Genomic DNA, 13234 nt, shown 5'->3' on the forward strand with positions numbered 1-13234 from the left:
AGCACAAGTAACTGTCGGCGTTAACGCAAACATAAATACAAATCACCGCCAAACAATAATATTCCCCCAACAAATACTAATACCGTCACATATAATACTCCCCCACTTAACCCAAATACTACTGCCAATGTAAACAATCCCCCACTGAATACAAACACTATTGGCAATAATAATCCTCCACTGAATACAAATACTATCGATAATAATAATCCTCCACAGAACCCGAACAATGACCATATCAACCCTGATCTTCCGTGAAGGGAATGCTCGTTTAAACAATTCATGTCATGCAAATCGATAGACTTTAAGGGTACTGAAGGGCCGAATGGGTTGATAAAGTGGATTTAGAGAACCGAATCTGTCATTAATATTTGTAATTTTCCACCATAATTCATAATCAAATATGTCACCTGTACATTTGTTGACCATGCTCTGATGTAATGGAATACTACCCGGTACAAATCCGAGGACAGGATGTGGTCAACCGCATGACTTGGGTAGAACTCAAAACGCTGATGTTGGATCATTTTTGCGCAAAGAATGAAATTCAAAAACTAGAACACGAACTCTGGAGTCTAGGGATGAAAGGAGCGGACCACTTGAAGTACACAAACCGCTTTAACGAACTGGCTCATCTAGTGCCATGGTTGGTAACTCAAGAAGCTAAGCATATTGAACGTTATACTTGGGGTTTAGCCCCAAAAGTAAGGACTTTGGTAAATTCAGTTGGTCATGAATCTTTTGAGAATGTTGTCTCAAGACGGCATTGTAACATTTGATTTGATAAGAAGTTGTGTGTTGAGGATGCCTGGAGAATCATCCGGGGCAAAACGAACTAATTATGGGACGAGACCACAAGGAAGACAACCGAGTAAACGCGCACGCTCAATGACACAATCTTACGCCATGACCAGTTCCAATGTGAAACAAGACATGTATAAGGGACCCTGGCCAAAATGTGACAAGTGTAATTATCATCATATGGGTTAATGCAGATTGCCGGTGTGTCAGAAATGTGGAAGAATTGGGCACTATGCCCCAAATTTCATAGCTGGTATGGAAATTGTAAATCAACCATCTCGAACAACCCAACCCCGTCGTCCATAACCTCGTAAACCTCAACCGACCCACAAATAATCGATCCAACAGACCCCACCCGCAGTGACCCTCCGTGCTTGCTTCGAATGTGGCAGCACGAAGCATTTCAGAAGAAACTTCCCAAGCTGAATCAAGGAATGGTTGCAAGACAAAACTAAGCATTGACTTCTAGTGCACCTAGAGGACGCACTTTTGTATTTGGGTCAGGAGAAGCAAGATAAGACCCGAACTTAGTAACAGGTAAATTCGTACGTAACGCCCGTTAATTCCGGTTTCAAGAATTAAAGCTTGTAGAGTATGTATAATTCTCGGGATTTATCCGACGTTTCTCGGAAGCCTTTACGTTATTCCGGTACGTTAAAGAACTTAAATTTTCCTTCCATTTTTCCTTACACTTAAATTTGGAGGGACTTGGATGTAACTATTTTATTTATATCATAAAACAAATAAACCCTAACCCCTAACCCTTTCTAGCAGCCGATCGGACCTCAAGACCCCCCCTGCTCGTTTTTCTTCTGCCCAGCCAAGTTTCAGCCGTGAAAACTTCAATTCAAGGTCGGTTTTATGATTCCTCATGTCTTTTACACCTTAATTGATCATATTAACGCGCTTATTGGTCGTTAAGGTTGAATTTTGATGATAACAGTTTGCTGACAGATTCATATACGTTTATTGTAGGGTTTGTAACGCGATGATAATCCATTTTTTTTGATCTATTCTTGATTCCATGATGTTCTACTTTGAGTCTAGTTTCCAGAAAGGTATACTACGTAATTTTTGGACGAGATTTGAATGGTTTTTATGAATTTATAAAATCGAGTGTCAAAGCTGATGCGGGATGACGGATTCTGGTCTGTCTTCCCGACGTCATAACCTTTTTTCGACAGGTCCAAATTGGTTGGTTCCACTTCTGAAAGTTAGTATTTTGAGTTAGGAACCAAATCCAATTGGAATCGTTTAATTTGGTTTGGTAATGAATTTTATAAAAATAAAACCATTTTGTTGCGCACTGAAATAGCTGCACGTACCTTGCTGTGTCGGAGGAATTTTTATAATTTTTGTGTCCAATAGAAAAATATAATAAAAATATTTTTATAAACCTAATACATTTATCAAAGTCTTGTAAATATTTAATAATTTATTTCAAAGGTTATCCTATGTAATTATATGCATCTTCGCATACTAAAATCTACACGTTTTACTCGTTATTAATCGATAAGTTCATTTTAGGCTTAATCGGTGGATTTGGTTAGTTGAAAGGTTTTAGGGGCTGAGGCCAAGTGTTGGGCCAAGTGTTGGGCCTTGGGCCAAGTTGTTGGGCCTTGGGCCAAGTGTTGGGCTTGAACGGCCCATTAGGCAAGAGTGTTCTTACGATCTAGTTTAGTAACGTGTTGTGTATAATTTACAGGCCCTTGCTTGTGATTGTGCACTTAGGGATTTCTTAGCTCGTTGCAGGTGTTCGATTGATTTCAGGTGAGTTCATGATACCCTTTTTACTCTTTTTACTTTTGGGCTAGCATGCACACCTAAGTGTTTTCTTACATGATGAAAGGTTTTAAACGAATTTATATAGGCTTGCTAGCATATGGTACGCCACGGGATGTTAAATATATATATATATATGTATGTATATACATTATTTCTTGGCCTATATTTGGCGATGTTGTAGTCGTTTCGACTACTGATGTTGTGTATGCCTACTTTGTGTTTGCATACACTGATGTTACGTGTTTGGGTTGTACGTTTGCTCGACCCTGATGTTATACGTGGATGTTATATATATATACTGTGATATATATAGAGATGTAATTGAAAGGATGTTTACATATACATTTTGTATATGTATGTATGAGGATGTTTAGTTTTCGGTAATGATGATTTGATGGATGCACCCTTTTATTTTTTTAAACTTTTGGTATGACTATCATAACTATTATTTACTGATTTTAGTTACTTAAAACTTGAACTTACTCAGCTCAAGCTGACTTTGTGTGCATGTTAGTGTGAGTTTCAGGTTAGGAAGAGGATGCTTTATCGCTTGGACGTTCACGAAACTACTTGGACGGTGAAGGGCATATGGGAATTGAAGTTTTACTATTAAAAATTTATTTTTGAAAGTTTTTATTTAAAGATAACGATGTTGATTTTGGGCAAAATTCCCGGGTTTTGGGAACTTATTTTATTATTTATGTTTTCCGCTGAATTATACTCTGAATTGCTTATTTTAATGAAAGAATCATTTTTAAGTTTAAATATTTTTACAAGTGTTTTCCATGATTACCAACTGTGGGGTTCCCGGGGTTCGGGGCCTTACATCGTAGTTTCTGGTAAGTACGCTTCATTATTAATTGATACAGGTGCCGATAAAAGTTTTGTTTCCACTAACATTTTATCACTAGGAAATATGCCGGTTAGGGAACTAATAGATCCTTATGCTATAGAACTCGCTAAAGGTAAATCTATAAATGTTAACCAAATAGTCTGAAACTGTTCTCTTATCTTAAACAACCAACCATTCCTTATTGACCTACTCCCGGTAGAGTTAGGAAGCTTCGATGTAATTGTCTGTATGGATTAGTTAGCTAAGTATAAGGAGGAAATCGTTTGTGATGACAAGGTAGATAAAATTCCCCTTTCAGATGATGAAGCAATTATGGTATAGGGAGAGAAGTCTGGTGTGATATTACCCCCATGTCTCATCTCAAAGTGTTAAAGTGTTTACCCCAATGGTGTATGACATTTCTGAAAAATGTAACCATTAAGAACCCCGATGAAAAACGTATAAAAGATATTCCCTTAGTACGTGAATACCTCGATGTCTTTCCCGATGAACTACCCGGATCACCACCCACCCGGCAAGTTGAATTATGTATTGACCTAATCCCAGGAGCAGCCCCCACTGCTACGACACCTTATCGACTGGCACCCTCTGAAATGCAAGAGTTATCTAGCCATTTGCAAGAGTTATTAAATAAGTGCTTCATACGTCCTAGTTATTCTCCTTGGGGAGCACCGGTGTTGTTTGCAAAGAAGAAGGATGGAAGCTTTAGGATGTGTATTGATTACCGGGAACTAAACAAAGTTTCTCTCAAAAACCGATAACCCCTCCAACGAATAGACGTTTGTTTGACCAACTCCAAGGAGCGAACTACTTCTCTAAAATCGAACTTAGATCCGGCTATCACCAAGTAAAAATTCAAGAAGAAGATGTTTCTAAAACGGCATTTCGAACTCGGTATGGTCACTATGACTTCTTAGTTATGCCTTTCGGGCTAACTAATGCACCCGCAGTTTTCATGGATCTCATGAACCGAGCTTGTAAACCGTATGTTGACATATTCGTTATAGTGTTTATTGATGACATCTTTGATATATTCGAAAACCAAGGAGGAACACGAGCAACATTTACGAATAGTCTTGGAGTTGTTGAGGTAGGAGAAATTGTATGCCAAGTTGTCCAAGTGTGAATTTTGGCTACAAGAAGTACAATTTTTAGGACACGTTGTTATCTGACAAGGAATTCACGTAGACCAAAGCAAAATAGAAACCATTAAAAATTGGCACACCAAAATCACCAAAAGAGATTAACCAATTTTTGGGATTGGCTGGATATTACCGACGTTTTATTGTAACTTTTCCAGTATAGCCCAACCTTTAACCCTCTTAACCCAAAAGATCGAATTTATAATTGGGGAGAAGAACAAGAAATGGCTTTTCCACTACTAAAACCGAAATTGTGCAAAGCCCCTATACTAAGTCTCCCAGAGGGGACTGATGATCTTGTGATTTATTGTGATGCATGTCGAAAAGTTTTAGGATGCGTACTTATGCAAAGAAACAAGGTTATAGCATACGCTTCCCGACAGTTAAAAGTGGACAAGAAAAATTATACTACCCATGACTTAAAATTGGGAGCGGTTATTTTTGCACTTAAGATCTGAAGACACTACTTGTATGATACCAATTGCACAATTTACATAGATCACAAGAGTCTGCAACATATTTTTGACCAAAAAGACTTGAACATGTGGCAACAAAGATGGGTGGAGTTGTTGAATGATTATGATTGTGAAATTCGATACCATCTAGGCAAGGCTAATATAGTAGCAGATGCCTTGAGCAGAAAAGACAGAATTAAACCACTAATGGTACGAGCACTTGAAATGATTGTTCAAACTAGCCTTACCAAACGAATTCGTGATACCCAAAACGAAGCCCTAAAAGAAGATCACCAAGAAAGAGAAGACTTGCACGGGAACGAACAAAACTTTGAAAAGAAAACCGATGACATATTATACTTCAAAAACCGAGTCTGGATCCCAACTCTTCATAATCTACATGACTTGATCATGGATGAAGCGCACAAGTCCAAATATTCCATTCATCCAAGTACCGATAAGATGTACAAAGATTTGAAAGAGTTTTATTGGTGGCCTGGTATGAAGAAGGATGTAGCCACGTATGTCGGTAAATGCCTGACTTGTGCTAGAGTTAAGGCTGAGTGTCATAAACCTTCGGGAATGTTTCTCCAATCGGAGATACCTCAATGGAAGTGGGAACAAATTACCATGGACTTTGTAACTCACCTTCCTAAAACATCCCGAGGAAACGATGCAATATGGGTGATAGTTGACCGACTAACCAAATCCGCACACTTCCTTCCAATTCGTAATAATTACACAACCGAAAAACTCACCCACATTTACATTAACGAAATCGTATCTCGACATGGTGTACCTATTTCAATCATTTCCAATCGTGATAGTCATTTCACTTCTCGTTTTGGGTAAGCTGTGCAAGAAGCCTTGGGAACCCGAATCGATCTGAGCACGGCCTACCATCCCCATATTGACGGTCAATTCGAACGAAATATTCAAACATTAGAAGATTTGCTTTGCGCTTGTGTACCAGACTTTGGTGGGAATTAGAACCAGCATCTTCCGCTGGTTGAATTTTCGTATATTAACAACTATCATAGTAGCATAAAAGTGGCACCATATGAAGCGTTGTACAGGCAAAAGTGTAGATCGCCACTATGTCGGACTGAAATTGGCGACACCGAAATTACCCGATCCGATTTGATTCAAGAAACCACAGATAAAATTCATAAAATCACAAACAAACTAAAAATTGCCCGAGACAGACAGAAAAGCTTTGCTAACGTTTGTAGAAAGTCATTGTCCTTTGAAAAAGGTGACAAAGTATTCCTGAAAGTATCACCGTGGAAAGGCGTTATTCGATTTGGTAAAACCGGTGAGCTAGCTCCATGATACATTGGACCGTATAGAGTCATTTCTAAAATCCCGTAGCCTACCAACTGAAACTGATTTTGGAATTAAGTTCTATTCACGATGTGTTCCACGTATCGAACCTGAAAAAGTGTCTTACTGATGAGGTAGAGATAGTACCACTTGAAGATTATCACATAAACGAAAAATTAAAATTTGTAGAGGAACCCATGAAAATACTAGAGGGGAAAATTAAACAATTAAGACATAACAAAATCTCATTAGTCAAAGTTCGGTGGAATTCACAACGAGGAACCGAATTCACGTGGGAAAGAAAAGACGAATTTAAAAAGAAATACCTGCACCTTTTTCCTAATAAGGGCGTAGCTGAGTAATCGAATTTCGGGGACTATTATTCTAATTGGGGGAGAATGTGACAATTGAGACAAAATCAGGTGCACCTTAGTATTTATTTATCGAATAAACTATTAACCGTTTATTGCGTATCGAACAAACGAATAACCAAACAAGTCTTGTTTGACCCGAATATCCTGGGGGCATCTATAAGTGATATACGTATATTATAAGCTAACATATTAATATTATGACCTTAGTACAATAGCAAACCAGTTAAACGAAAAGATACTCGTTTAACTACCCGCTTTGGCTTTAACCGTGAAAGTTAGTTCCAAACACAAACATTGTATCATCCGTTAAGCTGAAAAAGACCTACAAAACACTTATTTGAGATGTTTTAAGCGATTCGTGAAAATATTTTTGAGTTTTACAACTAAATGGTATGTTTTTCTAAATTTATAAAAATTTGGCCGAAAAACTCTCGTCTTCGCGCTGTTTGTCGTACCCGATATAGTTTTCTTGACAAAAACTGAACCTAAAATAAACTTTGACTCGGAATTTCACGTTTGGGCACGCAAAACAATGCAAATGGGCCAAAATTGGGCCCAAAGGGGGCCTAAAGCTCCCGGCTGCCACTTTTGAAAAACACCCACTTTTAGCCTTTCTTCATACTTAAGCAAATTAAGAGATATTTTCACACTTTTTCAACAAAAGCCTGGACAAACACATCTGCTCTCTTCCATACACACACAAAACCCTTAAGGTAAACAATAATTTTAATCCATTTTAAGCTTGTTAACATGAGTTTTTTTTACATAAATATTGAACTATGATTACTAAAAATCCATCCTAACCATGCAAAAACCCTAAAAATTGTCCGTAAGCATATTTTTATACCAAACTGGTTAGAAATCAGAATCAAACACTTTTTTTTTTGCCATAAACACGGATTAGGAGATTTAAATTGCGTTTTTACGGTTCAAAAGCTCGGTTTGAAACCCTAACCGAAACCCTTTGTTTCAAGGCTGATTTAAGGATGATACATGCTTGGTTTTGTGATATAGGACCTGCATTTACTCTAACTAGAAGACCAAGAACCCAGACAAGTGAGAAAAAGGGTTGAAATGATCAAAAACCACAAAGGTATTACCGAAATACTCGTTTAGGGCATGTTTAGGATTCTTATGGTTCCTGATGTCTGTGAAAAGTTTCATAAGCTATCAACAAGCATGTCACAATTATTCTGTAAAATTTCCTGAACTTAACACTTTTGCCCAATTACCTTTTTGAGCCTAAGACAACCGTTAAAACTCGAATAAACGTGAATCCAGAAACCATAACTAAGGTTCTTCAATTGACCCCAAAATTTTTTTAATTTAAAGACAAACGGATAACAAGTTGTGCTAATTTGAAAGTTAAACAAATTCTGATAAAAACCAACAGGTTTGTTATTAGTGAACCTGTTTAAATATCAGAACATCAAGAATAATCAAATATTATATTTCTGGGTTAATTGAATAAAACCGAACTTTTTGTGAGAAATCCGGATAATTCGGCTAAATTGTGCGCCTTTTTCTCCAAACAAGACTGAATAAACAAAAATTAGCCCTATAATGAATCCAGACATCTAAACTATGATTTTTCTTTATAAATTTAATCATTTTATCAACCTACAAGTTTACCCGAGTTTATGTGGTCATATCTGTTTTCTAAACGCGTAAACGATCAACTTGGCCCAGGACGTGAAACAGTGGAACTGAGCCAAGTTCGATTTTAAACACTAGACATTGAACAACGTCACAATCTTAGACTACTGACATGTTATGGGCGTGACAGCTATAACCAGAGTAGATATACAGCCTGGTTTAGTATGAAGACTGTGATATCAATAAAATATTTAATATTAATATTATAATACTGATTATAGGAGCTGAACGATAACAAGTGAAATGAACCACGAGCTGATACTGTACTGAGCACCTACTAAACAGTGAGTTTCGTGACCCCTCTTTTTAAACTTTTTTACGAGCTTTTATGGTGAAAGCATGTTTTTTTTTATATCTATATATCTGAAAGATGTGATGATATGAATTATCTAAGTGCTAACACACAAAAGTCCCCATAATCACAGTGATTAACTTCGAGCTGATGGCTTATGAGCAATACTATTGGTTTGACAAACCCAAACGGAATCGGCATGGATGCCGTGACAGACTTTACACCGTTTTCACATGTCCATAATCATACAAACACACTATGTTGACATGGTTACTTGGGGCACGTTGTGGGCGGAAAGGGGGGCACAATGGTAGATATTACTTGGGAAATGGAGGCACATAGTACAAACGAACAGTCCAGGCTTCACTGTAGCTTAGCATAATTACATCAAATACATACATACATACACACACACACACATACATACATACATACATGAGTACATAAACGTTCTTACATACATACATGCGTATATACAAACTATGATTGTTGTACGCAAACTGAATTGTTGAAACTTATGAAACTCACCAACTCTATGTAGTTGACCTGTTTTAATATGCTTTTCAGCTGTACCAAAATTGAAATTTGATTGATGATGTGCTACATGTTCTGGAATGTGATTGATGCTGTGTGAATAGAAGCAAGTATATTAGTAAGAAGTAAATAGTTTAGCAGACTGGTTTTGATTGTATCACTTAATTTGTAAACCAAGTTAGAACAATGTAAGATATTGTAAATTAGTTTGTAATGTTTCTTTGTAAACAATGTGGTTAATACCAAAGGTGTCTGTTACATTCCCGTTTTACGCTTCCGCATTTGCTAGTCGGGGTGTGACAAAGTGACAGGAACATAGAGAGTAATATAGCCTATTGTATTCAGGAGAGCAGTCACATGAGTATTGTATGACAAGAGGTAGGGATGACAATGAATTGAATTTGGACGAGTTTAGGTAATCCCAACATCATATCTAATTACAAGTGGATCAAATACAAATCAAAAAATGGTACTAAGCATGCAAATAATAATAAAAAAAATAAAAAGGGTGGTGCACTATTGTAATTATCTCAACTTAATTACTATGCTTATATAATAATTATTCTACTTATAAAATAGTTACGGTATTGATAAAAATAATTACTATGGTTACATAAAAACCTCTACTGAAACAATTTCTACTGAAACAATTTTTCTACTTAGGAAACAAAATTACTCTAGTTGAGCTGATGGTCTATATTTGTTTGCCTACTTCATTCTCTCTAAACACATAATTTTGGTATTTCTAAACTTTGAAGTTTCTATTCTTGTAGCCTCAAAATGTATATAATTTTTATTCCATTTAACATCAATAAAGTGACAACAAACATAGTCAATGTGGTATACAAAAATAAATCGTACATAGTTTATTTTTTCACCGTCTATATACGAATAGAATCTCATTTCAAATAGCCTAACACAGAAGGTTATCACCCGTTGCAACTCCAAGTTGGTTGCAATATTGAGTGTAGTATTGGACACGAGCACTGACAGTAGCTGGATTGCCACCATCACATTCCATTCCATTAATAGCTCGAATAGTAGCTCCAAACCCTTGGCCGATGATCGCGTGGACGTTCATCCAAAACCACAATGCGGTCCGAAAAGAGATCACAGGAACTGTGGCCACAGTTTCTGGATTGTTGATCCATCAAACCCGATGCTCCTTCCGGCTGGACCGTAGTTGTAATTCCATGACAATTGGATCGGACCTCTCCCAAAGTAACCCTTGCTAGGGTTACATGGATATTGAGTATTATTTTCGTCGCAGTAATCCCTTGAGGCACCATTTATTTCATTAATATAGCAAAAATCTGTCACACGCAAAACAAATAGTTAATTTATAGAACACATAACAAAATCTATTTATTATTTTTGTTAGCGACTTTAATGGTGCAAATTAATGGTTACCAAACATTGTAACTCTAGTAATAACATATTTTTTATATGTTATAGACCTTTCATTAGTTGAGTGAAATAATTATTACTATAATACAAATAATAACTTTGGTGCCGCAAGTGGCCCAGGCCTACTGGGCCACTTAGCGGCACGGTAGTGGTCGATTAATTTTGTTTTTTAGTTTGGTTATCATAATAAACGTAATCAAAATTTACCAGCGTTAAATTTTTTTCTTTTAGTTCCGGTACCATAACAAACCTGAAAGAAACCGATTGACTTCACGCAGACTTGCGACCTTATTTAAAGCCTATGACCCACTACGCTCGGGTTTTTCTAATGCACAAGTTTACCGACCGACCCACCCTCTCCCCCCCCCCCCCCAAAAAAAAAAAATTGGTTCTTGGTCCACCTCAATTTTTATATTTTTTTCGTTTTTTAGTTCCGGTGCAATAACGCACGTAATAAAAAAAACTGACTGAATTCGTGTCAAGTTATCACCTTAATGCTCGGGACCACAACGATTGGGTTTTACTAACGCCCGGATTTGCCAACCAAATAAACATCTTCTTAAATATTTTGTTTTCTTATATGTTAGTGTTTTTATATGTTAATTTGACGAAGTCATTTTTTGAATTTTAATGCTCAAATTTTACCAATGGTGTATATATCATAACAAACGCAGCCGATACTGATCGAATTCGTGTCGACTCATCGTCGTAACGCTCGGGTTTTACCAACGTCCGTGTTTCAACGCTGGGGTTTTGCCAGCTGCCCCGGCGCAACGCGACGTGCAGAAAAAACTAGTTATATACAAACGTTTAAAAAGATCTCTACATCTATCTCACTTGTGAGGGTTACTTATAATCTATTGGTCTAGTGCTATAGTTTTTGTTTATATCCTTGCAAGGGCAAAATTTCAAGAATTCCAAGTGAAAGTATTTTTGTTAATAAAATATTGTGACGGTTAAAATACCCATATTGGGTATATATTAGTTGGGTTAGGTTATAATAGTAAGTATAGTTTTTGTAGGAAGGATAAAAAGTAATCTTGTCTATTGATTTTGAACATGGAGGGTTAAGATTAGTTTAGGGGGAAATCAAGTGTGAACACAGGGTAAATGGCATAAAAGGAATAACACATTCATTGACTTTCTCACTCCACATGTAAGGCACATGCCAAATTCCCCCATCATTTTAAAACGTCCACAACTTTTTTTACGACGTTTTTATTGAAAAACAAATTCACCATAATAACTAGTATCTTTTTATCTTTTATATGAATACCATATTGTTATATAAAAATTTAAAAAAAAATTAGTGGGTTTTTTACAAATTGTGTTTTACCAAATTGTGATTTACAAAATTGTGTTATGCAATAGTATTTTTCATTGTGTTTTTTTCATTGTATTTTTTACATTGTGTCATACAATTGTGTTTTTATCATTGTGTTTTTTTTAGTGTTTTTTTCCATTGTGTTTTTTTCATTGTATTTTTCATGGTGTTTTCCATTGTGTTTTTTCGGACTTTTTCGGCGAGGTAGTGGCGGTGGGTGACGGTTGTGGTGGTGGTAGGCGGTGGAGTGGTGGTGGTTGTAGGAGATGAGTGAAGATGTAAGTGGGTTTTATGAAAGTGAGTTTTGAAATTAATTTGGGTTTTAAGATTAAAGTAAATGGGTTTTGATATAAAAGTGTTAGACAAAAATACCCTCCTTCATAGCCTTCTTAAGAAAATCAAACTTTTTATTTGAATCTAACACTATAGAAGTTTATAAAGTATATAAAAATGATTTCAAAAGTAATAATATTGTTCAAATGTTGCCTTAAATCTGTGATTGATTTATGTAGCGTGTAACATAATAATGAATATAGAAGAATGTTCTTACGTCCAGTTTCATGTGTAACATGAGCAAAGAAAGCTGCAATCTCCCTCCTTGAATCTTCTTCCGAACCAACCCTACCGAACTGGGGATAGTTTCCGAGGGCTTCAAGGAAGGCTGCTCGCGAATAAAACCCTCTCCCTTCACAACTGGCGTCTGATTGATCCACGATCCCATTAAAGAATGCATCCGTAATGATGCTACTAACATCAACATTATTCGTGGGAGGAGCAGCGAAACACGGTCCTTCTTGGCAGCCGGCTCCACAATACGCCTCGTCGCTGCCAAAAAAACCGAACCGTCTACAACACAAGTCCGGACTGCAGCCACAGTTTTGGGCGGCGGAGTTGAGGATTTCCGTGAAAAGTTCTCCGGCAATGAGGAGGATTTGGATTGTTTTCATGGTTGTTTATTTGGTTTAGTTTAGTTTGTTGGATTGTGGGGGTGGATTTATAGTGTTGTGACTGAAAACTGAAACGTGTGGACATGTGAAAGTGGATATGTATAAACCGTGTCTTATGGTTTGAAATATGTCGAGGTTGACTTTGTCAAATGTCTTTTGTCTTTGAATACTAAAGTTTGAAAAAGGCAATATTTTGTTATAGTGGACATTTAAAAAGTCAAGTTTAACGATAAATGTTGAACACATGATATTCAACACTTTATACGTTAAAAGTTTAAGCCAAAACTTATACAAGAAAGATGAATTGAAGTTGTAATAATTAAATGATATTTTAAAATATA

General features: G+C 36.6%; 1 pseudogene across 1 annotated transcript; it reads right to left on the reverse strand.

Moving 5' to 3' along the window:
- Nucleotides 1-10121: 10121 nt before the first annotated feature.
- On the reverse strand, nt 10122-12895 carry LOC143551283 (endochitinase EP3-like; annotated as a pseudogene). The gene is made up of 2 exons (XR_013138473.1): nt 12497-12895; nt 10122-10528 (listed from the first exon to the last, which is right to left on the reverse strand). The product of XR_013138473.1 is annotated as an endochitinase EP3-like (transcript).
- Nucleotides 12896-13234: the final 339 nt, after the last annotated feature.

This window comes from Bidens hawaiensis, unplaced genomic scaffold (assembly GCF_021521415.1).
Source record: "Bidens hawaiensis isolate Kalapana, Puna unplaced genomic scaffold, B.hawaiensis_p1.1 tig00016358_1, whole genome shotgun sequence".
NCBI lineage: Eukaryota > Viridiplantae > Streptophyta > Magnoliopsida > Asterales > Asteraceae > Bidens > Bidens hawaiensis.